The sequence below is a fragment of the Balaenoptera borealis genome (assembly GCF_965194805.1).
Source record: "Balaenoptera borealis genome assembly, chromosome: 1".
Classification (NCBI taxonomy): Eukaryota; Metazoa; Chordata; class Mammalia; order Artiodactyla; family Balaenopteridae; genus Balaenoptera; species Balaenoptera borealis.
Window position 1 is genome coordinate 85,961,679 of NC_138860.1, and position 24,036 is coordinate 85,985,714.

Consider the following 24,036-nt stretch of genomic DNA (forward strand, 5'->3'; position numbering starts at 1 on the left):
CAGCCGGTATCCGCACTGCCTGCTTGTGTGCAACAGTCAGGACCCTCAAGTTTCCTGGGCCCGGATTGCATCCTCTCTGATTACTGGGCCCAGATTGCATCCCATTTGATGCAAGACTGTGGGGCCCTTCTGCGAACCGCTTTATTTTTATTGATGCAGCTATAGGCACAGTGTTCCCAGGATGCCTGGGTTCACATGCCAGCTCCTTGACCAACAGGCTGCGTGACAGGGGGACGTGACCATGCCACTACCTCGGGGCTCAGTGGGTTTTTTTTTTTTTTTTTGTAATTTTATTTTATTTATTTATTTATTTTTGGCTGCGTTGGGTCTTCATTGGTGTGCACGGGCTTCCTCTAGTTGTGGTGAGCGGGGGTACTCTTTGTTGCGGTGTGTCGGCTTCTCATTGCGGTGGTTTAGGCTCTAGGCACTTGGGCTTCAGTAGTTGTGGCTCGCAGGCTCCAGAGCGCAGGCTCAGTAGTTGTGGCGCACGGGCTTAGTTGCTCCGCGGCATGTGGGATCTTCCCGGACCAGGGCTCGAACCCGTGTCCCCTACATTGGCAGGCGGATTCTTAACCACGGCGCCACCAGGGAAGACCCTCAGTGGGGGTTTAAATGGGATGATACACGTAGTCTTTAACTGAATACTACCTGATCCATAGTAAGTAAGTAAGTAAATATTGGATGGTATTATTATTTAATTTAGAGTTAGAAGACTGAGTGGTAAAATTCTATTAGGCTACGCAATTATAAATGCCTGTGCTGACACCACAGAGGTGGCCCCAGGAGGAAGCTATTGAAAGGTCTGAATTTTTTCCCAGCAGGAGAGCAGCTCTGCGGTTTAATTGGCCTGCACAAAGCCACCCTGATACCTTCCCCCAGTGTGGACAAGGAGGCCCTGGCCTGCTCTGCACCCTGCCAGGAACCTGTCATCAGCAGCTGATTCCACTCCCCAGCTCATGGACCGGGATTGCTGCGGATCTGAACACCCTAGGGAGGCAAGCCCCTGCCCACTTACTGATCACTGAGAACAGGTGGGTCCTGAAGGTCGGGCCAGACCTATCTGTGGGGAGGCAAAGCACAAGATTCTGGAGAGAATTAAGAGAAAACATTCCCATCTCAGCCTCCATCTGCCTGGCTAGGGCTGGGCATGGACGTCAGGCAGAGCAAGGGAACTTTTACTCAAAGCAAGATGAGCAACAAAGATCATTTGTTGGGGATGGACCCCTCATAAAAGAAGCTGAGAGATGCATTCAGATCTGAGCCCAAGGCTCCTGGTGGGGTCGGCAGCGTGCCGTGCTCCGGAAGCCCCGGCTTCTCTTGGTGAAGTTGCAGGGCTCAGAGGAGCCTGGGGCTCAGGCAGAGGACAGTGGCCTCAGGTCCTGAGCAAGGCATCTCCAGGGGATCTATTCTGACTGAGGCAGGAGACAGATGGGCCCCCGGGGCAAACAGTTTGAGTTCGTTCCTTGTGGACCGATACTCCGAGAGGGAATAACAGGACAGTTGAGAGAGGAGGCTGGGCCCTGCCCAGATAGAAGATAAGAGACCACATATTCCTCATTCTCGAAGTCAGGAGACCTCCCCGACTACACATGCACAGAAAGGCTCCTTGGAGGTCAAAAGGGGTGTGATGCCAACTAATGCTCACTTATCCATAAGCCTCTTCGGTAGAATCCATCTTGGCTAAGAGATGTGCAGGCACACATGGGAAAATCCTGAGCTATACCAAATTCAGACTTTGAACCAGGCAAATCAAAATGATTGGCCAAAGGAAACCTGGAAAAAATGCCCCATATAAGTGATTTAAACTGCCACGAGGGCACGACTCTTTCTGCGCCCGCCCATGTGTCTATCCACACGTACTGTACTTCTTTTTTCTCCTAATAAATACTTGTTTCACCACTTTCCATCTCTGTGGGAATTCTTTTTGTGCAAAGCCGTAGGGCCCGGGCCTTGTCACTGACCACTGATCTAGTGCCTAGGATTCGGTGCTCTCACCGCCGCAACCCGACCTCAATCACTGGTCGGGAACCGAAACCCTGCTTCAAGCCGCTGCAGGCCGAGGCCACCCGAGATCATGACCACTCTCCCAAAGCAGTGCAGTTGGCGCTCGCTGGGCCGCCGAGCCCTCCTGCACAGACCCACATCTCTGGGACAAGCTCTCCAGAGTTGAGGGCTGTGAGCACAGGTTAGCAGTGGGGTGGGTCAAGTTAGGACCAGCAGGTACGTCACTGCCCTGCCCTGGGCACAACCAAGACTTTTGCACCTTCCTCCTCACCCTATCCATTCTCCTCTGGCTTCAGTCCTTTACACTGAAGCGGATTTTTAAAAATAGGTAAAGCAGTGGTGATCATTTTGTAATGTATAAAAATATTGAATCACTATGTTGTACGCCTGAAACTAACATAATGTTTTAAGTCAATTATACTTCAATTAAAAAAAATAAAAATAGGTAAAGCACATGGTGCACAGTACAACGCGTCTCCCCGCTTTCCTCCCCTACCCCTGCCCCTCGCTGGCCACATCCGCGGGTGCTTACTAAGATGGCACATGCGTGCACAAGCATACAAGTCAGCAGCCTCCTTTTCTATCTTCTTTTGGTTACAGAGACTCCTCTGAGAATCTGACAAAGCCTTCCCTAAAATAGGGTACACACATGCACAAAATTAGTGTACAACTTCAGGGGTTCACACACTCTCTGTGGCCCATTTTGTTCTCCTGAACAAGGGATTCTGGTTGTGATTTAAAGCAACTGGGCCTGAGCCACCTCGCATCTCCTCAGTGCCATCCCCCCACATACACACATCCCCCGACTACCAGGATCTTGACAAAATCTCAACAAGGGAGCTCTTCTAAGGCTTTGACAAAACGGCTGAAGCAGGCAAGCTGTTTAGTGCCTTCTCTCAATAGCTTCCTATTATATTTAGAATAAAATAAAATCTAAACTCTTAACATGGCCTCGAAAGCCCTCCTTTCATGCCTGGTCTGACCTGAGCTTCCTTTCCGGGTCTCATCCCACCACTAGTACCCTCCCCTCACGCTGCTCTAGCCACACCCACCTTCCTTCTGTTCCACCTTCTTTCTGTTCCATATTGAACGTATCAAACCCAGTCCCACTTCAGGGCCTTTGCCTAAGTTGCTCCCTCTGCCTGGAAAACGACTTCCCCTGGGAGAATTATTGCTGGTTCCTTCTGGTGTCAGTGCAAATGTCATTCCTCAGACAGGTCTCCCCCAACCACATTTCCGTATGCTGTGCTGCCAACCCCAGCACCCCTTCTCTCTGTCCAACATCCTATTTTACTTTCCTCAGGGCACTTACCACTTCTGAAATTATATATATATTTAAAAAAATTAATATATATATAAACTTTTTTTTAGTCATTTATTGTCTGTCTTCCCCCACTAGGGTGTGAGCTCCATGAAGTCAGTGGCCGTGCCTGGTACGAACTACGGCACTCAGTAAATATCTGTGTTTTGGATAAAGGATTTTGGTGGAGGTTAGAAAAGAATCTTGACTCAAATCTCCATCCCACCCAAGCAGCTCCAGGCAATTCTTGCTCTGGTTCTAGGCAAGATTCCTGCCTTTCCCTCATTTCTCTATTCCCAGTTGTCCTATCCTTTTCCCAGATCTTTGGAGCCTCTCCCTCCCAATCAGCATCTAACAAAAACTCTTTTGTGATTTTTATGCCTGGGGGATTTAATCTGAGTCAATTTGGCTTCCCCAGCTCTCACTCAGTTGAGTCCAAAGGTCTGCTCAGCATTTCCAGTGGATCAGCCAGCAGCTCTGCTGTTTGAGGGCTCAGAGCTCCACCCCAGGGGAAACCAGGGAACTGACAGAGGTCTGGGTCTCTGCTCCCTGCGCTTTCATTCCGGGGTCTCATGGAAATAACCAGCCAAATGAGAAAAGCACGGGCAGGCTATGTATTCTGTCCTTGCTATAGCAAGGGAGTCAGCCAAGGTCACTTGTGTTTTAGGAGAGAATCAAAGGCAGGCAGAGGAATGGGAAAGCTTCATAGTGGATAAAATGGAAGGTTTCAGGTGTGCCCTGATTGAGGCTGTTGGCATGGGGAAGCTTGTAGGCGGGCTAGCTAGAAATGGGGCATCCTGGGGCATGACTGGTTAGGGGTACCTATTTGGCTTTGTATGGTTCCTCCCACATTGGAAGTGGGGACCAAAATTAGGGAAGTTGTCAGTTATTAATCAAGTCCTGGCCTTTTTGATCCAATTGTTATAGAAGTTATTGGTTTTTTGTTTGTTTGTTTTTGGCTGCATCGGGTCTTAGTTGAGGCACATGGGATCTTTGTTGAGGTATGCAGGATCTTTTTCGTTAGGGCGTGAGGTCTGCTCGGGTTTCTCTCTAGTTGCAGGGCGTGGCCTTCTCTCTCGTTGAGGCGCGCGAGCTCAATGGTTGTGGTACGCAGGCTTAGTTGCCCCGTGGCATGTGGGATTTTAGTTCCCTGACCAGGGATGGAACCTACGTTCCCTGCATTGTAAGGCGGATTCTTTACCACTGCCCCACGGCGGATTCTTTACCACTGCGCCACCAGGGAAGTCCCTAGAAGTTATTGTTTAGCTTCCCGTATTGTTGCTAAAGATAGTCCAACTTCCTACAAATCTGATTTATAGACTTCCTGGGTGGTTTACTGTAGATAAGAGGTTGGTTTCCTGGGCAGCTTTCAGAAGGTTGTGGGTGAGTTCTCTTTTTCCATAGGATCTGGCCACTGTTTATGTGCTCAGTCTCTTGGTCTACAGGGCAGATCAGCCTTTCAGTGTCTCTTCCTCCCTTCCCTTAGACATGTGAATACCTTGGAATAGTAGAATCATCAAGTATTTAATTTCCTTCACTCAGCAGCTCTCTAGAGAAGGCATTTTCTGCCCAAAGAGCAGTGATAGGTGCAATAAAAGGAGTAGGACTGGGCCTGGGAGTCTGCAGCTTAGTGGGGAGGTGAGCCATGAGGTCACTGCAGAACTGTGAGCATGTCATGAAGTTGGTTCCAAACCGGGATTCTGATTAGGGGAACCAGAAAGGCTTTGTAGTCGGTGTGGGATTTCACAAGTAGGATTGTTGTAGATGGAAACCAGGGAGAGGAAGGGATGCCATGAGGAAGGGGGCAGGTGGAGGGGCCTTAGGTTTAGTCCCTTACTCTGTTTGGGTCTCAAGTCTTCACCTCAATGAGCTGCTGTGAGGTAGACACGGTATGTGTGAGGTGCTTTGTGAGTTGTGAAGGTTTCAGTGTGAGGGAAGGCTTGGGAGCCAGCTGCAAAGAGCCGCTCTCATCAAAATGAGGAGCTTGAATATACCTAGGCAGTAATAATAATATTAATAATAATAATAATACCAGCATTTAGTGAGTTGGACTCACTGCTCTGAGCCCATATAGAAGGCCTACGGACTTCCCTGGTGGCGCAGCGGTTAAGAATCCGCCTGCCAATGCAGGGGACAAGGGTTCGAGCCCTGGTCCGGGAAGATCCCCCATGCCACGGAGCAACAAAGCCTGTGCGCTACAACTACTGAGCCTGCGCTCTAGAGCCTGCGAGCCACAAGTACTGAGCCCACGTGCCACAACTACTGAAGCCCGCACACCTAGAGCCCGTGCTCCATAACAAAGACAAGCCACCGCAATGAGAAGCACGTGCACTGCAATGAAGAGTAGTCCCTGCTCGCCTCAACTAGAGAAAGCCCGCGCACAGCAACGAAGACCAAACGCAGCCAAAAATAAATAAATTTTTTTTTTTTAAAGTGAACTTTATAAAAAAAAAAAAAAGAAGGCCTACAACAATCCTATGAGGTAGTTACTATTACTAACTCCACATTACAGATAAGACAACTGAGGCACAGACCGGTTAAGGAACTTACCCCAGATCACACAGTAAATTATCAGGGAGAAGAGACTGCTCCCCCAAATGATGCCTCCTGATTCAACCTCTTTGTCCTGAATGTGGGTCCTGACACATCGCTAACCATTAGGTATAATAAAAACCAGCTCTTACTAAGTGCCAGGCATGGTCCTAAGCACTTACATGTACTAACTCATTTAATCTTTGCAACAGCTCTCTGAGATAAGGAACTGTGATTATCATTCCCATTTGATAAGAAACTGAGGAGCTAAGTGGCATAGCCCAGGCCTCTGACCCTGGAGTCTACACATCTACCACTGTGCCATGCCACCTCTCGTTAATAAGCAGGGCTGTGACCACCCATCAGTCAAGCCCTGATGGACACAGTGGATTCACACCGTGGCTCACGGCTAGGAGCTAACCCCAAGTCAGCGGTTCTTGCCTTTCTGGATCACAGACCCTTTTGAGAATCTGGTGGAAACTATAGACACTCACCCCAGAAAAATGCACAAGCGCGCGCGTACACACACACAACACACTTTAGGAAATTCACACATCCCCCTCATAAGCCTTTCCATGGCAAGTGGGAGATGGGGGCAGACCTCTGCAGTGAGTGCTTCAGCCAAGGGATATTCTCCAGTCTGGAATGAAAGGGCAGGCCTTTTGAGTTCTACAAGGTTTAATCTATTGAGAGATTAAATAAATTAAATAAAATTCCATATCTACTTTTACTTACTTTACCAGAGACCAGAACAGAAAGCAGCCTGTCCTGAGAGCCCCCATCTTTGGATCAATCTAACTACGCAACTTCTTTCCCACACCCAGACAGCTGACCACTGCTGGGGGAAACCTCATAATTCTGCCGACTGATGCCAATGCACGTACACGGTTTCTAATCCCAGCTGGGTCTTTAACACTACTTGGCAACTCTTACTTTTCCCAGATGAACACTCATACCCAGTTCTCACGATGGTCATTCCAACTCTTCTGTAATGATCCTTTTTATTTATTTATTTATTTCTGGCTGTGTCATGGGCTTTCTCTAGTTGCGGTGAGCAAGGGCTACTCTTCGTTGCAGTGCGCAGGCTTCTCATTGAGGTGGCTTCTCTTGTTGCAGAGCACAGGCTGTAGGCATGTGGGCTTCAGTAGTTGCAGGATGCGGGCTCAGTAGTTGTGGCTTGCAGGCTCTAGAGCGCAGGCTCAGTAGTTGTGGCGCATGGACTTAGTTGCTCTGCGGCATGTGGAATCTTCCCGGGCCAGGGCTTGAACCCGTGTTCCCTGCATTGGCAGGCGGATTCTTAACCACTGTGCCACCAGGGAAGCCCTGTATTGATTCTTTGAGCTTTAAGAGTTTTCGTCTGTTAGAAGAAGAACAGTTGCACAAATTTAAATTCACATCCTCCAGGGTTTTTATCTAGTTTCTCCCTCCACTTGTGCTCTTGATGCTTTTATTTATTTGTCTATTTGGATAGTTATTTATTTATAAGAGGCTGCCATGCCTGGCACTGGGCTGGGCTCTAGGATACCTACCATGGTCTCTGTTCTCATAGAGCTTACAGCCCAGAGAGAGATTATCATTCAACAGATATTAGAAATATGATGAGGGGCACTAAAGGGAAAGTAGCGTGTATTATTGAATGTATTGATCTGGAGGTTTCAGAAAGGCTTCCCTGAGGAAATGTTATTTAAAGCTGAGTCTTGAAGGATGATATGTCAATTAGGAACACTTTGGACAGCACATAACAGAAAACCTGACTAACAGTGAAACCATAAGAATATTTCAGAAGCTTGGAAGCAAAGGGTTCCAGGATTTTTAAGTGGCTCCACAATATAAAAAACCATGAGTTGGGGCTTCCCTGGTGGCGCAGTGGTTGAGAATCTGCCTGCCAATGCAGGGGACACGGGTTTGAGCCCTGGTCTGGGAAGATCCCACATGCCGCGGAGCAACTGGGCCCGTGAGCCACAACTACTGAGCCTGCGCGTCTGGAGCCTGTGCTCCGCAACGAGAGAGGCCGCGATAATGAGGCCCGCGCACCGCAGTGAAGAGTGGCCCACACTCGCCGCAACTAGAGAAAGCCCTCGCACAGAAACGAAGACCCAACACAGCCAAAAATTAATTAATTAATTAATTAATTTAAAAAAAAAAAAGCCATGAGTTGACACTTCTGCAATTTTCTTGGCTTTTCCCTCAGTCGTAAGAGGGGTGCCACAGACTCAAGTGTGACTTCCTTCCATAACATCACCCCAAAGCACAAAAAAGAGAAAGGGCTCTGGTTCCCGATCAGCTCCCTTTTAAAAGGGCACAAAAATTCATCCACAAGTTCTCAGGAATTTTCCTCTTGTGTCTTTTTTTTCCCTCAGAAGTGGGTCATATGCCCACCTCAGGCATAGAAGAAGGGGGTTACCATGACTGACCTAGCCCAATTATGATTCATCCTATAGCACAGTGAAGATATTGCTGCCTATTGGATCCCTCAAATGAGGGTCATAGGGACCACCAGTTCTGGATATGGAAGCCTAGATAGTTCAGACAAACCCTCATACCAATAAAAACAAAACAAAACAAAACAAAAACTTTAAAAAGTCATTTTAAAAGCATCGGAGAAATAAGGAGATTTGAAGAATTGCTGAATTGAGATGCTGAGATACTGAAGAGCATGAGAAAGTGAAGTGAAACCTTCCCTACAGGCTGCTTATGCCTTGGGGTTCTTGTTTTGGAAAAGGCTGAGCTGCGGTACTGGCAGCCTCAAGGGGCTAGGGTGAAAATTTCAGACTTATGTGGTTCCAGATTGCTAGTGCCCTCAGGAGCTGGCAAAATAAGTTCTGTTTAGTGGAGATGATATTATCTTGAGCCTCAAGGAATTTCTATAAATAATTTCTCAAAAACAATGTCCAGCACACAGATATAACCCAAGGGTATAAAACAGCATAAATAAGAATAGGGGGACTTCCCTGGTTGTCCAGTGGTAAAGAATCTGCCTTACAATGCAGGGGACGTGGGTTCCATCCCTGGCTAGGGAACTAAGATTCCACATGCCGCGGAGCAACTAAGCCTGCGTGCCGCAACTATTGAGCTCACGCGCCTCAACTAGAGCCCATGTGCCGCAAACTACAGAGCCCACACGCCACAGCCCCTGGAAACTGCGTGCCACAACTAAAGAAGAGAAAAACCCACATGCCATAACTAGAGAGAAGCCCGTGCGCCACAACGAAGAGCCCATGCACTGCAACTAAGACCCGACACAGTCAAAAATAAATAAAATAAATAAATAATAAATAAAATCTAAAAAAAAAAAAAAGAACAATAGGTACCATAGATAATAGAGAGGCAGATGCCACTATATCTTTCACTTCCTAGCCTCAGAAGTGACATACCATCACTTCTGCCATGCTTGATTGGCCACAAAAACAACATGAGAGAGGGACTACACAAGGGTGTGAACACCAGTAGGCAAGGGTCAGTGGGGACCATCCTGGAGGCTGCCTGCCACAATCAAGAACCACACAAGGTCAGGATGCCCTCAATCTCTGCTTCCCATCAGTGTTCCTTCGAAGTCTATCCAGGGGAGTAAAAAAGAAAAAGAAATAAAAGACAAGAGGATTAGAAGGAAGAAACAAAACTATTGATACTCATAGTGGTTGCGATTGTGTGCATAGAAAATCCCAAAGACTCTACAGTTAAGGCACATCTTCTTTCCCTCCCACAGTCACCTCTGGGATGCCAGCGCCTAAGACCACATCCTGCAGTTCACAGGCCAGTTCCACTGCCAGTTCCACCGAAGGCGAGTTAGAATCCACGGCAGATGTACAAGGTTGCCCTGAAAAAGTTGAAGCCAATCAAAAGAGACAGGGAAGGATAAATCTCCAGATTTTTTTTTTTAAGAAGTCTAAACAATATAAAAAATGAGGAAAAGCAAAAGAGAGAGTTCAATAAGAAAAAAAACACCCAAACCAAGAATGGTATGTAAAGAATACCTCAAAGAAAAGGGAGGAGAAGGAGGAAGAGAGGAAGACTTACTAGAGAAAACGAGGAGGGTTTTGGTGCAGCCTTGGGTACACAGGAGATAGGAAGTCACGTCTGGGACATTTTACATCAGGTTTATCAGTGGTCCTTGTATTGATACTAACCCTCAAAATAGTTTGTAAATGGCTTTGTAAATGTATATTTTCAGTAGCCCTGGAAACATTAGGTTGTTTAGTAGCTAAAAACAAATTTTCAAGAGGGAGGAAATTCTACCTCACCTCATTATTTTTCACAAATTTAGATAAATGTAAATGCATGTGTGTGTGTTTTAAATGAGGCTGTTGATATTTCTGCACAACCATAAATTAGTGGCATATCAAATTAAGGGAGACATATCACCTTGAGTGCAAACTTAACATTCCATAGGCAGGGAAGGGGAGTAGTTTCTATAATGGATAAATAAATTTTGGTGAAATACAAAGCATAAATCAATGGCAATTTGGAATCATAATTATGTATTTAACATGTCTTAAGTATTTTAAATGGTCTATCTTCTATACCCATGTTTAAAAAAATAACTTTAGGGACTTCCTTGGTGGTGCAATGGTTAAGAATCCACCTGCCAATGCAGGGGACACAGGTTCAAGCCCGGGTCCAGGAAGATCCCATATGCTGCAGAGCAACTAAACCCATGTGCCACAACTATTGAGCCTGCGCTCTAGAGCCCGTGAGCCACAACTACTGAAGCCCGCGCTCTCTAGGGCCTGCATGCCACAGCTGCTGAGCCGGCGTGCTGCAACTACTGAAGCCCCTGTGCCTAGAGCCCGTGCTCCGCAACGAGAAGCCACCACAATGAGAAGCCCGCGCACCGCAACGAACACCCAATGCAGCCAAAATAAATAATTAAAAATAAGTTTAAAAAATAACTTTATTAAAGCCTATTCTGCATATCATTTAATTCACCTTTTTCAAGTGTACAATTCAACGACATTTTAAAAAGTTTACCAAGTTGGGTAACCACCACCATAAATCAGTTTAAAAATATTTTCGGGAATTCCCTGGTGGTCCAGTGGTTAGGACTCTGTGCTTTCACTGCTGAGGGCCTGGGTTCAACCCCTGGTTGGGGAACTAAGATCCCACAAGCTGTGTGGTGCGGCCAAAAAAAATTTTTTTTTCATCACTCTAATAGGATCCCTCATGGCACATTTACTCTTAATCCTGTTCTCCCTCTCCTACCCCAGGCAACCACTAATCTACTCTTTGTCTCTATAGCTTTGCCTTCTCTGGAAAGTTCCTATAAATAGAATCATACAATATGAGGTCTCTTGTGTTTGACTTCTTTCACTGAGCATGCTTTTTGATGTTCATCCATGCCATAACATGTATTTTGTTCCTTTTAATTGTTGAATTGTATTCCATTGTATGGACATACCAGATTTTATCTATCCATTCTCCAGTTGATGGACATTTAGGATGTTTCCAATTTGGTTTCCTTTTTGGCTATTATATTATGGAATAATATTGCTAGGAACATTTGTGTGCAAGTCCTTATGTGGATATATATGTTTTCATAGCTCTTGGGAAGACACCAAAGATTGGAATTGCTGGGTCATATGGTAAACATATTTCAACCTTTTGAGAAACTTCCAGTTTTCTGAAGTGACTGTACCATTTTTTATTCCCATCAGGAATGTCTAAGGCTTCCTGTTTTTCCACAACCTTGCCAACATTTGTTTTTATCTGTCTTTTGTTTTGGGATTTGTTTTCTTTGGCTGACGCGCGGGCACGAGGGATCTTAGTTCCCCGACTAGGGATCAAACCCCGCCCCCTGCAGTGGAAGCGCGGAGTCTTAACCACTGGACCACCAGGGAAGTCCTTCTGTCTTTTTTTTTTTTTTTTTAAATGAATATATTTATTTATTTATTTATGGCTGTGTTGGATCTTCATTGCTGCGCGTGGGCTTTCTCTAGCTGCGGCCAGCAGGGGTTACTCTTGGTTGCGGTGCGCGGGCTTCTCATTGCGGTGGCTTCTCTTGTTGCAGAGCACGGGCTCTAGGCACAAGGGCTTCAGTAGTTGTGGCACGCGAGCTCAGTAGTTGTGGCTTGCGGGCTCTAGAGCGCAGGCTCAGTGGTTGTGGCGCACGGGCTTAGTTGCTCCACGGCATGTGGGATCTTCCTGGGTCAGGGATCGAACCACTGTCCCCTGCAATGGCAGGCAGATTCTTAACCACTGCACCACCAGGGAAGTCTCTGTCTTTTTGATTATAGCCTTTTTAGTGGGTGTGAAATGGTACCTCATTGTGGTTCTGATTTGCATGTCCCTAATCACGAATGATATTGAGCATCTTGTCATATGCTTACTAACAATTTTTGTATCTTCCTATGTGAAATGTCTATTCAAATCTTTTGCCCATAGTTTGATTGGATTGTTTGTTTTCTTAGTATTGAGGTGTAAGAGTTTGGCTATTCTCTTCTGTATATACACCATGCTGTTCTTTTTTTTTTCATTATTTTTTTTTCGGTGAGAATAACAACTTTTATTGGGAGTTGTGGGATCTGGGTGCCCTGCCAGATTATCAGAACAGTAACATGAGATGACTCTGCACAACCCCCAGGGCAGCTCGGCCCCGCCCTCCACGGCAGGTGCAGGGTTAGGCCCCCACCCCCAGGCACTGCTGGGCCCTCCGCATCCCATCCTGCAGCCCGTGGCCAGCTCCTGCCAGGCGCCCCCACTGCCCACTGCGGCGGGAAGCCTGGGACACCCTGCCAGGCTGCGGGGGGCTCGTTTTATTTTTAAGTCAGTCAGGTTTGCAGCCTGGCTCAAGACCAGCTCCCAGGGCCACCAGGCAGCTAAAACCCTGTCTGGCCAGCCCAGCTCCAGACCCACATTTGTCCCCAGAGCCTCGGAGACCCTCTCCTGCGCTGGATAAAAAGTGCAAACATGTGGCTCTATCTGCGTTTGTTAAATAATGGATAAAAACAGGCTCAGAGCCTGTGGCTCCCAGCCCAGCCCTCGGTCCTCACGGCGTCTGGAGTCACGGCCCCTGCAGGCAGAGACCCCGTCTGAGGCCTTATTGCTGTGCGTGGGGCTGGACCCTCGAGGCCCACCCGGAGTCAGGCAAGAGAAATGCAGGCTGGGCTGCCCGACTGGTTCCAACAGTCAGCTTTACCAATGCAGCATTTATTTTTAAATTAAATATAATTTAATTTAAAAAGATGAACTGTGTCACCAGGTAGTTTTCTTGGCTGGGGCGCCAAAGCTGGGTGGCGGCAGCAGCATCACACGAGGCTATTTAAGGCGGCTCCTGCAGGCGGCGGCCCGTCAGTCTGCCTGTCCTTTGTCACCGTCCCTAGGGCGGCCGCCATGGAGACAGCTGGGCCAGCTGGGGCTGCAGCGGTGACGGCCACGGCCAGCACAGGAGAGACTGCCAGGGCGGCCAGGGAGGGGCCGGCGTTGCTCGGTACCGTGGTGGCCGCCATGGCAGCCTCGGGAAGGACGGCCACGACCGGGGCAGAGGTCACTTCCACAGGCGCAAGGGAGGCCAGGCCTGGAGGCGTGCTGGTGGCGCACTCAGCCCACTCTGTGGGCCACACGGGCCCAGGGCCCTTCCCTGGACACCTCGCAGGCCACGTCTGTCCACAACACTCCCGCCCACACCTGGGGACTGACATGGGCGGCGGGGCGCGGCCTCCCGACCGGGACCCACACTAACGGCCTCCGAGGCAACAGCCACCATCTGCTTGTCCTCACGGCTCTTGCAGGGCACCAGGGGCGCCTTCCTGGTAACACATGCATTCCAGGCACCCGGAGTGGCCGGGCCAAGGGTTCTCTCTGGGCCCTGGTTCAGGCCACCCTGGGCATCGCCATGACCTCTGTCCACCGAGGAGCTGCACCTGGGCCCCGACTCAGGGCAGCAGAAAGGCTGGAAGTCAGCGAACTCGGCCCAGCCTTTCTCCTCTGGAGCCAAGGCACTGGGGGAGCTGGCCGCCCACACACTGGAACCCACGCCCATCGCCACTGCCGGGGCCGGGCCCGAGGCCATGGAACTCTCCGGCTCATCAAACACCGTCCACGGGGCACCTGCTTCAGAGCCACCATCAACACGAGGACCTTCCTTCTGGGTGGCAGCCCGAGGGGCGCCCGCCCGAGCCGTGTCCCCGTCTGCTCCCGAGCTCTCCTCCCGCCCTGGCCTCAGCGCTCCGGGCCGTCCTTCCGGCAGCTCTCTGAAGCATGAGGGCCCCTGAACCTGGCTCTGGTCACTTGGGCCACACGGTGTGCCTCCTCGTCCTCCCAGAGGTCGTCGTCCTTGTCGAAGGGCTGGATGTGGTCACTGCAGCAGGCCTCAAACAGAGTGGCACCGGGGCTGTCGACGCTGAAGTTGATCTCCACGATCCTGTCAAATGGGGCGTTGACGCTGTTGTCCTGCTCGGCAAACTCCTCGTTGCTGAAGCCAAACGGGTCCACGAAGGCGGCCGTCATCTGCTGGACCTGGTACTCGGAGAAAGCCTGCTGAAGGGACAGCTCACTAGGGAAAACGCCCTCCACGTCCTCTTCCTCACTTGAGGGGTGACGATGGTGGGTGCTAACCAGGTCCACCGCGTTCCTGCGGTTGGCCTCCGTCATTGTCTCCTCCACAAAGCTCTCCCAGCGCCTGCGGCAGTCCCAGGGGAGCCCTCGGATGACCTCGCTGACCTGGGTCTGCATGGGGCCCCCCTCCAGGTTCTGCACCACCGTGTTGGCGATCCGGGTGAGGTGGCCCATGTTCCCGTGCCTCATGCCACCTGCTGTCTGTGTGTGGTCATTGGCTTCCCAGGCCTCCAGGATCCTCTGGACCAGGCAACACTTCTGGAACAGGTGGGTCACCATCGTGCTCTCGGGGCGGCTGGCGGCAGGCTGGGGGGTCTCTGGGTCCCCGATGGAGGGTGGAGGCTCCACCCCGTCCTCAGGTCCACTGGCCACGGCCCTGTCCTCCCGGGCAGCGTGGGACAGGATGGCGGCCAGGCACAGCTCCACTTGGAAGTGCAGGAAGTTATTCCAGGAGCACTTAACAAACAGGTCCAGCAGCAAGCCCATGGTGTTGAGCCGGCAGAGCTCCTGGTTGACGCTGGGCATGTCGGTGTGCAGCAGAGCGGCCACGAGGCGGGCTCCGTGCAGGCGGGCTTTACCCGGGGGCTCCTCCAGCACGCCGATGGTGGTCAGGATCGCTGTTTTCTTTGGCGGGCTGAGCAGAAGCTGGTGGAAGTCCTTCAGCCACGGCTCGATGCCACGCAGGACGCTGGAGCCGATGGCACACAGCCTGTCCAGTCCCAGGGAGCAGGAGCCCAGCAAGCCCTCCATCCCCGCCCTCCTGGGCTCAAGCAAGGTCAGTAACACCTGGGTCCCACTGACGAGGCAGAGCTCAGTCTGGGCTCCGTCAGACATGTTCTTCAGCAGCTGCTGCATGCAGTCCTGCGACTCCAGCACCGTGAGGAGGGGGTCTGGCTCCGGAGCCTCCTGCAGCTGGCTGCCCTGCTCCCTGCCCAGCCTGACGATGTCGCAGAGCGCCTGAGAAGCATTGGACTGCCTCTCTTCATCCTGACTCGCATGGATCAATTCCTCGAGTCTCTGGATGATCATCTCTTCATTAAGCCAGTGCAGGACCTCCTGCCGGAGCCCGGCGGGCTCTACGCAGCTGACCAGGTGCAGCAGCAGGTCCATGAGGGCCGAGGTGCCAATGTGCTTCAATACCAGGCTGAGGAACTTGTCCTTCTTCCTCAAGAACATAATCACCTGTTCAGTTCTTCTTGCAATGAGACTGCCAATGGTCTTGCTGAAAAAACTGGCGAGGAGAGGATTGACGGGCGGCTCACCGTTCAAGAAGTCGTAAAGAAGGTTGAGCAAAGTCTCGTCCCCTCCCAGCCGGTCGTTGATCTGCGGCACGTCACACGGCAGCAGCTCACAGGCTGTATTTGGGTACTTGAAGTGGACCTTCTCTTCCATGTCCAGGCCGGGTCCTGTGTGACGAGGCTCACCAGCTCCTCCATGCTCCGCTGCCTGCACAGAAGTCCAGCAGCTTCCGGTTCTGGGCCTTGCACTCCTACAAGATGTCATCTTCGTCCATTAACTCTCGCAGCGTCACGTCCTCCTTATCCAGCAGCTTGTCGACGTGGGACGTGGTGTTCAAGTCAAACTTCCAGAACATGGTGATGGCCACAGAGCAGTGTATTTGGGGAGAAGCTTCGAGAACAAGTTGAGGAGTGGCTGTCCTTCTATGAGACTGGAGAGATTCCACGAAACAATCTGCATGTCATGAAGGAGGTGTTCAGGCAGGGGAAGCAGCTGCCGAGATTACTAGGAAGCAGCATCTTCTAGACTCTTATCCAACAGCCAAATGAGAGGAACTTCAAGTTCTGCCTCTTCATTTACTTTTTCTGGTTAGTATAACCATCAGACAGAAGGCAGTTTCCAAAGAGAAATGTTGTCCGTGTGATCATGCAGTTCCATGCACAGAGCCCTGTAAACTGGGGGCAAGGAGCACCCTCCGCATAGAGCTGCTGTGAGGATGAACTGAGCTACCCGATGAGGAGCCCAGAACAGGGGCTGGCACACTTTCTCCTCAGAGGTCCTGACTTCTGTGAAACTCCTTGTTTAAATTTTGTATTTAGGCAAAATATAAAAACACTTGGGATTTTCTCTTGGAGTATATGCAACTTTAAGAAAAATTTTTTCATTCAGTAGATTTATAATCTCTTCACCTGCCCCGCGGGCCGGGCGTCGCGGCGGCTCCTCGGAGGCCCGGGTGACGTCCAGGGCGCGGGCGGCCTGGGGCGGGACGCGCGCACATGGGCCCGGCCGGGCGATGCGCCCACGGACACGGCGCCCGCAGACTCAGCGCGGCGGGCCGGCGGCTCGGGACCTGCGGCTCGGGATCGGCTTGGGCCGTGGGCGGCGCTCCGGTCGGTCCAAAATGGCGGCGGCGGCGGCGGCGACCGGGCGCGCGCATGCCGTTAAGTAGAATTGCCTCTTACACACAACTATACTATGGTCTTGGATCTCCCTCTCAGAATCATGTGCTATCCTTGACATCTTTGGCAGTGCAGTCTAGTTTTTCCTAATAACTTTGATATGTGCTATGAAAGTCTAGAAATTTTTATTGAATATATGGTGTGTATAATATTAAAAATAATTTTAGAAGCACATTGTCTGTATTAGTTTCCTATGGCTGCTGTTACAAATTACCACAAATTTAGTGGCTTACAACAGAAAGTTATTCTCTTACAGTTCCAGAGGCCAGAATTCCAGAAGTCTGGAAGCCAGAGTCTTACAGAGCTAAAATCAAGGTGTTAGCAAGGCTCCTGAAGCAGCCTTTTGGAGGGCCCAGGAAAGAATCTTTTGCTTTTTTCTTCCAGTTTCTGGTAGCTGCCTACATGAATCACTCCAATCTCTGCTTCCATAGTTGAAGTCCTTCTCTCTTGTTGTCATCTCACTCTGCCTGCTTCTTATGAAGACCTTTGTAATTACATGTAGGGTCTGCCCAGATAATCCAAGATAATCGCCCCATCTAAAGGTCCATACCCTAAGTCACATCTGCAAAGTCCCTTTGGCCATGTAAGGTAACATTCACAGGTTCCAGAGATTAGGACCTGGATATTTTTGGGGGCCACTTGTCAGCACCCCCGGATGTTGTCCAATAGAAATATAATATAGTGTGTGGGACTTCCCTGGTGGTCCAGTGGTTAATACTCTGCGCTCCCAATGCAGGGGGCACAGGTTAAATCCCTGGTCGGGGAACTAAGACCCCACATGCCACACCGTGTGGCCAAAAGTTAAAAATAAATAAATAAATAAAAAGAAATATAGTGTGAGACAAGCCACGTATGTAATTTTAAATTTTTTAGTAGTCACATTAAGAAAAAGTAAAATGAGACAGGTAAAATTAATTTTAATAATATATTCATTTAACCCAATATATCCAAAAGATCATGTCAACATGTAATCAAAAGAAAAACTATTAGTGAGATATCTTGCATTCTTTTTTTCATGCTGAGTCTTTGAAATCTGGTGTTTTTTTACACCAGGACATTGCACTTCAGGCTAGCCACATTTCCAGTGCTTGAGACCCACGAGTGACTGGCAGCTACTGTACTGGATAGCATGGCCAACTACTAAACCGGAAAGTCACTGTAATAACTGTTCAGAAAACACAACATGGCTCTTCTATTTTCAATACTTACATAAAAGAATCTGTACAAATTTGTGACTGATCATTAAACAGCAGTCAAGACACTCTTAAAAAAGAACAAAGTGGGAGGGACTTGCCCTATAGATATCAAAATTTGTCATAGAGCTACAGACTGTGTAGTATTGTGCAAAGATGAACAAATAATAGAACAGAGGGTCCAGAAAGAAACCCATGCACATATGGACACTTGACTTATGACAAATGTGGCTCTGCAGAGCAGTGGGAAAACAGCAGTCTTTTCAACAAATGGTGCTGGGATAACAATCTCCAAATGGAATAAAATATGAATCATGACCCCAGTATAAACAAACATCATCTCCTGGTGGATACCAGTCTTAAATGAGATAGGCCAAACAATAATACTTTTCAGAAGATAAAATAAGAGAGGATTGGGGCTTACCTGGTGGTGCAGTGGTTAGGAATCTGCCTGCCAATGCAGGGGACACGGGTTCGATCCCTGGTCTGGGAAGATCCCACATGCCATGGAGCAACTAAGCCCGTGTGCCACAACTACTGAGCCTGCGCTCTAGAGCCTGCGTGCCACAACTACTGAAGTCCCTGCGCCTAGAAGCCGTGATCCGCAACAAGAGAAGCCACTGCAATGAGAAGTACACACACCGCAGCGAAGAGTAGCCCCCGCTCACCGCAACTCACGCGCAGCATCAAAAACCCAATGCAGCCAAAAATAAATAAATAAAAAATAAAATAAAATAAAAGAATAAGAGAGGATCTTTGTGATCTGGGGGTAGGAGATTTTTAAAAACAGATGGAAAAAGCACTAAACATATTAACAATTACATTAAATTTAAGAACATCTTTTCATCAAAGACACTATTAAGAGAGTGAACAAATTTCCAACATATTACATGCCAAAGAGTTAATATCCAGAATAAAGAACTACAAACCAATAAGGAAAAGTCTAATAGAAAAATATGCGAGAGACTTGAGCAGGCATCTGACAGAGGATATCCAAATGGCCAATCAACATATAAAAACGTGTTCAACCTCATTTAGAGTCATGGAGATGCAGATTACATCTGCACTGAGATATCAACATAAATTCATCAGAATGGCTAAACAGACAGACAACCTTAAGAGTTGGTGAGGATATGGAACAAAGGAAACACTCATACCCTGTTGGTGGGAGTAAAAATTAGCACAACCACTGTGGCATTATCTAGTCAGGTTGAACAGCTTCTATGACCCAGCAATTCAACTCCTAGCTGTATATTCAACAAAAATGCATACAATATGCACCATTTTTATAGTAGCATATTTGAAATAGCCTAAAACTGGAAGCTATCCAAATATCCTTCAACAGTAGAATGGTAAGTTGTGGTATATTTCTAAAATGGAAATCTATATGCAAATGAATAAACTACAGGTATATGAAATAACATGAATGCGTGCTTTATTTTTATTTTTTAAAATAAATTTATTTATTTTATTTATTTATTTTTGGCTGTGTTGGGTCTTCGTTGCTGTGCGCGGGCTTTCTCTAGTTGTGGCAAGAGGGGGCTACTCTTTGTTGCACTGCACGGGCTTCTCATTGCGGTGGCTTCTCTCGTTGTGGAGCACGGGCTCTAGGTGCATGGGCTTCAGTAGTTGCGGCACGCGGGCTCAGTAGTTGTGGGTCGCGGGCTCTAGAGCACAGGCTCAGTAGTTGTGGTGCTCGGGCTTAGCTGCTCCGCAACATGTGGGATCTCCCCGGACCAGGGATCGATCCCGTGTCCTCTGCATTGGCAGGCGATTCTCAACCACTGAGCCACCAGGGAAGCCCCGAATGCATGCTTTAAAAGCCAGACATAACAAAGAATATATTCTGTCCCGTTCCATTCTCATAAAATTCAAAAATGGGCAAAATTAAATGATTGTGCATTATTCACAATAGCCAAAAGATGGAAACAACTAAAGTGTTCATCAACAGATGAATGGGGGGCTTCCCTGGTGGGGCAATGGTTAAGAATCCGCCTGCCAAAGCAGGGAACATGGGTTCAAGACCCGGCCTGGGAAGATCCCACATGCCGCGGAGCAGCTAAGCCCGTGCACCACAACTACTGAGCCTGCGTTCTAGAGCCCGCGAGCCACAGCTACTGAGCTCATGCGCTGCAACTACTGAAGGCCGTGCGCCTAGAGCCTGTGCACCGCAACGAAGAGTAGCCCCTGCTCGCCGCAACTAGAGAAAGCCCGTGAGCAGCAACGAAGACCCAATGCAGCCAAAAAAAGAAGTACCTACAAATAGTGTACATGAGATTGCTAGAATAGGCAAATTCATAGAGACAGAAAGTGGATTAGAAATTACCAGGGGGACTTCCCTGGTGGTGCACTGGTTAAGAATCCACCTGCCAATGCAGGTGACATGGGTTTGAGCCCTGGTCCGGGAAGATCCCACATGCTGCGGAGCAGTTAAGCCCGTGAGCCACAACTACTGAGTCTGTGCTCTAGAGCCCATGAGCCACAACTACTGAGCCCGCATGCCACAACTACTGAAGCCTGCACACCTAGAGCCCGTGCTCCACAACAAGAGAAGTCACCGCAATGAGAAGCCCATGCAGTGCAATGAAGAGTAGCTCCCGCTCACCGCAACTAGAGAAAGCCCGCGCACAGCAACGAAGACCCAATGCAGCCACAAATTAATTAATTAATTTAAAAAAAAAGTTACCAGGGGCTGGGGAGAGGTGGAAATGGGGCATAATTGCTTAATGGTTGTAGAGTTTCTATTTGGGGTGACAAAAATGTTTTGGAAATTATATAGTAGTGATGTTTGCACAACATTGTAAATGTAATTAATGGCACTGAATTGTACACTCAAAAATGGTTAAAATGACAAATTTTATGTTCTATATATTTTACCACAATCTTAAAAAGTTAATAATGGAATATATTGAAAACCATTGCATTGTACACTTTAAATGGGTGAATTGTATGGTACGTGAATTATATCTCAATAAAGGTTTTTTGAAAACCTAAATGATTGTTTTTAGGATTCATATTTAGGTGGTAAAACAATAAAGAAAAAGCAAGTAAATGGTTACGATAAATATCAGGACAGTAGGACAGTGGTTACTTTGTGAGGGTTGAAGGAGTCTATGACCAGCAAGCAGTATTATGGGGGATTTCTGGGGTGAAGGCAATGTCCTTTTTCTTGACCTGGGTTGTTGTTGCAGGGGGGTTTCATTTTATAATAATCCATTGAAATATACATTTATGTTTAGTGCATTTTAAATATGTGGATTATTTTTCACAATGTTTTTTTTTTTTAATTTAAAATTCAGCAAGGGGACTTCCCTGGCAGTCCAGCAGTTAAGATTCCGTGCTTCCAATGCAGGGGACACAAGTCCGATCCCTGCTCGGGGATCCCACATGCTGCGCGGCCAAAATATAAAAATAAGTAAAAAAGTTTAAAATAATAAAATTTCGCAAGAACAAAGTATTGGGGGGTTGAGGTGGATGGTTCGTTGAGTAGATAAGAAGTGTTTGTTAACCATTTGAGCAGAGTGGGGTAAGAGAGTTCTTTGCGGACAGAGCAGCATGGGAAAGTCCCTGAAGCACAAAAGAGTATGGTGAACCTGAGGAACAGAAAGCCCAATTCTGACAGGGCTTAGAGAACAAGAGGAAAGAGGTGTGTGTGACATGAAGTCCAGAGACTGGGCAGAGGCCAGATGGCAGAAGGCTGGGGCAGCCATATGCGGGTGTTTTAAACCTTGTCCTAAGGGACAAGTGGGATGTCATTGAGGGGTTTTAAAGCAGTAAAGTGACCTGCTCAAACCAGTTAGCAGGTCAATCTGCCTGGAGTGTAGGGCATGGATTGGACAGGCTCAGGAGAAGGAGCCAGGAGGCTAGTTGGGAAGCTGTTTCAATAATCCCGAGGGTTGATGGAAGCTTGGACTAGGGTACAGGCAGTGAAGAGGTGAGAAATGCAGCATCCCTGTGCCCTGTGTACATTTAACAACTATATGCAGCACTATCTCACTTTTTTTTTTTTTTTTTTTTTTTAAGATCAACAAGTTTATTGAAAGACAAGGGCAGAGCCCCTCCTCTCCCCTTGAGGTCCTGGCAGCGTTGGCCTCAGGCTCTGAGCTTCCAGGTGTCCTGCAGCTGGAGCACTATCTCATTTTTGTATGTAGTTGAAAATACTTTAATGTTATATTGTATACCTTATTATATACTGTACATTACTATACCAGGCTTATATATACATGCTTGCACATACATTTTGTTTACAGAGTTGTGCACACAAAACCATGGCTGCTGTATTTTTTTTTTTTTTTTTTTACCTTTTTGGCCCCACGGTGTGGCCTGAGGGATCTTAGTTCCCCGACCAGGGATTCAACCCGTGCCCCATGCAGTGGAAGTGCCAAGTCTTAACCACTGGACCGCCAGGGAAGTCCCATGACTGCTGTATTTTATGAGTGATTTAAGGGATTTCCAAAGGTTATGTTGACTATGTAACTTTTGCCTTATGTACTGACTTTAGAACCTAACCTTGGTATAAGGTGCAACTACATTGTTGCTGGATGTAAGAGATATTTAGGAGATTTGGTGACTGACTGGAATAGAAGGGAGGAGAGGGACTAATTAAATGACATTCCCAGGTCTGTTGCCTAAATAACTGAGTAGATGGTGGTTCTGTTTATTGAGATGGGGTTCACAGGGGGTAGGGATAGTTGGAAGGTAGAGATGATGAGCTCATGTCAAAAATGCAGAAAAAGGTTGACTGAATAGTGAACACCCATATGTCCACCACCTAGATTCTACAGGTCACTTATTGCTACATTTTCTTTTTCACATCTCCCCATATACCCAGAGGAATTCATTTTTGAACAAGCTGAATTTGTGCTATCTAAGGGACTTCCAAGTGTCGTGTCTAGAAGGACATTCAAAGAGCAGGCTACACATGCTGACTCCTCTTTTTCACCTCCCATTCACAATCAATTCCCTAGAATTTGGCTTTTGACATCTTCCTCCTGAAGGTGCTTTTCACTAAGGACACTAACTACTGAGGACTCAAAAACTGAACTCTTATCATCCTCCTGTAAAACTTGCTCCTCGTCCTGCATATCCTTACCCAAACCTCAAACTTGGGAGTCTTCCTAGACATCTCCTGTAGCAAACAGGTTCTGTCAATCCCATCTCCTAAATGTCTTTAAAAGATGTCCCCTCCCTTTTCATCCTCTCTACCATTAACAAAGTTCTGGATATCAGAGTTTCTCAATTTTATTAATATTGAAGAATTACAATTTCAACCTCTGAACAGGTTCGGGTCTCCACCCTCTCTCCAGCTCATCTACTCCTATCCACCTGTCTGTCCATCTAATTTATCTTTTTTTTTTTTAATTAATTAATTTATTTATTTTTGGCTGTGTTGGGTTTTCGTTTCTGTGCGGGGGCTTTCTTTGGTTGTGGCGAGCGGGGGCCACTCCTCATCGCGGTGCGCGGGCCTCTCACCGTCGCGGCCTCTCTTGTTGCGGAGCACAGGCTCCAGACGCGCAGGCTCAGCAGTTGTGGCCCACGGGCCCAGCCGCTCCGCGGCATGTGGGATCTTCCCAGACCAGGGCTCGAACCCGTGTCCCCTGCATTGGCAGGCAGACTCTCAACCACTGCGCCACCAGGGAAGCCCTAATTTATTTATTTATTTATTTTTTTTTTTCACACACACACACTGTATTTTATTTTTACAAGAGATAAATCGACTGACACCAAGCATTGTACATGGATGACCACAACAAAAGCAACAATGATTGCAATTACCAAACATGAAACACACTCATACTATGTCATAGTATTGACATTCAGTCCAGTAATCCTCCACTGTAACAGCTCCTTTACTTTGCAGTGAAAATTGATTTGTATATTCTTTGCCTCTGAGTCCTTGTGGAATTTTTTTTTTTTTTTTTTAAATTCAGACAGAAAGTCACAAAAATTATACTCATCCTCATCAGTTCACTCAGTCCCATGTAATTATTATTTTTTTTTTTTTCATCTTGAGAAGCCCTAATTTATCTTTTTAAAAAAT

General features: G+C 47.8%; 1 long non-coding RNA gene and 1 pseudogene across 2 annotated transcripts in view; one reads left to right on the forward strand and one right to left on the reverse strand.

Moving 5' to 3' along the window:
• LOC309614300 overlaps positions 1–24,036 on the forward strand; it is a 276,916-nt gene that overhangs the window by 147,559 nt on the left and 105,321 nt on the right. The gene's annotated exons all lie outside the window — the stretch shown is intronic.
• LOC309613924 (serine/threonine-protein phosphatase 6 regulatory subunit 2 pseudogene) lies at positions 269–24,008 on the reverse strand (annotated as a pseudogene). The gene has a single exon. The product of its transcript is annotated as a serine/threonine-protein phosphatase 6 regulatory subunit 2 pseudogene (transcript).